The sequence below is a fragment of the Wolffia australiana genome, chromosome 1 (assembly GCF_029677425.1).
Source record: "Wolffia australiana isolate 7733 chromosome 1, ASM2967742v1".
NCBI lineage: Eukaryota > Viridiplantae > Streptophyta > Magnoliopsida > Alismatales > Araceae > Wolffia > Wolffia australiana.
In genome coordinates, this window is record NC_135835.1 from 11959225 (window position 1) to 11961064 (window position 1840).

General features: G+C 51.7%; 1 pseudogene; it reads left to right on the forward strand.

Annotated features, from left to right (window-relative positions):
* The first annotated feature begins 388 nt into the window (after window positions 1-388).
* LOC144706689 (pathogenesis-related protein PR-1 type-like) lies at window positions 389-994 on the forward strand (annotated as a pseudogene).
* The last annotated feature ends 846 nt before the right edge of the window (window positions 995-1840 follow it).

A 1840-nucleotide genomic window follows, 5' to 3' on the forward strand; every position in this document is an offset into this window, starting at 1 on the left:
ACGATTCTCTTGGTAGACTCAGCCCGCGAAACAATCCATCCAAAAGGGCCGAGAGAATAAGTCAAATACTCCATACGACCTGGTCGCCAGTTCGAGTCGCCAGTTCTCACAAGTCGAAACAATCTTATCCTCACAAGTCGCCCGTTCGAGTTTTGGTTTCGTGGAATATCCGGTCGTTGAAAGCTTGGCCCCAGCCACTTGGCAATTAAAATACAAGTTTTCCGTATTGCAACACCACGCCCATGGCGATGAACAATCAATCTAAATGCTCCGCGGCGGCTAAGAACCAGTCTTGTCTTAGATATTAGCTATACTCCATACGACCTGGTCACGAGAACCTTGCCGCTCTGATCCAGTATAAAACATTCCCCTCCGGCGCCCACAAAACCATCAAAGAGCCTTTCTCCCCTTGAGTAGAGCTACATCGCAGCCAAGATCTAGCACACGCTTTAGACGCAAGGCCAGAAAATGGCGGCTCGACGTCTTCCTTGCACTGGCCGCCTGCGTCCTTGCGTTTGCCGCTGCATGCTCGGTCCAAGCGCAAAACCCCTCAGGACTACTTGGCTGCACAACGCGGCCCGAGCCGCCGTAGGGGTGGGTCCGATGGTGTGGGATGCACAGGTCGCGGCATACGCCCAGAGCTACGCCAACCAGAGGCGCGCCGACTGCAGGCTCGTCCATTCCACCGGAAGCAACTACGGGAGAACCTCTTCTGGGGATCGGGCAAGGTGGACGGCCAGAGAGGCAGTCCAGTCCTGGGTGAACGAGCGCAAGGACTACAATTACGCCACAAATACCTGCACACCGGGAAGAGTCTGCGGTCACTACACTCAGGTGGTCTGGCGTAACTCTGTGAGGCTCGGCTGCGCCCGCGTCAGGTGCAACAGCGGAGCCATACTTATCACCTGCAACTACAGTCCCCGGCAACTACGTCGGCCAACGACCTTACTAGGCGCGCCTACTTTGGGCTTCTTGCTTGTGTTGTACGCCGAATAATTGAGGAACAGGCTCACCCTTCCAGGGTCCACAATAAACGACGGGACAAGAAATTTAGACTAAATCTCCTGTCCCGAGCTCACCGTGTTGGGAAATTCATACTTTGTGTTGACCCAAATAGTGCATTTCAAACAATCGGTTTATCCGCGCGTTCAGGACTTTATCTTGTTCGGAGTAAAGTGGCTTCGACCACCGACGGGGTACCTTGGAACCTCAATCTACGCCCCGACGCCCGATAGAACAATAGTGCGGGGACGCGGAAGGGACGGTTTTCGTCCCAGGATGAAAATATCGTCCCGTCCGCGAGGTCGGACGAAGACAGGGCAAAAACTTCGTCATAGAGCGAAAGGAGGAGATGGTTTTCTGCACTTGGACGAAAAAACGTCCCGTTCTGAGGCCTCGGATGATGGACGAAAGATACGGACGAATATTTTGGTGCCTCCGCCGTCGGCACTTAATTTCTTCTCCTCGTCTTTCTCTTCTCTCTCTGTTTCTTCCCTTTTCTCTCTCTTACAATCTCTCTCTCTGTTCTCCCTTTCTCTCTCTGTATCTCTTTTTTTATCTCTCTCATTTCTCATATCTCTATCTATCAGCTAAACTCTCTATTGTCTCCCTCTATCTCGTTTCTGGTCTCTCCCTCTCTCTTAGCTCATATATCTCCCTTCTCTCTCTTTCTCGTTTCTTGGCTCTCCGTCTCTCTTGTACCTAGACTCTCTCTTATCCCTCTCTAGCTCGTCTCGCCTCTCCTTCTCTCAGTTCATCTCTTTCTCGTTTATCATCTTTCTTTCCTTGCTAAGCTCTCTCTGACCTCTCTCTATCTCATTTCTTGTGTCTCTCTCTGAGC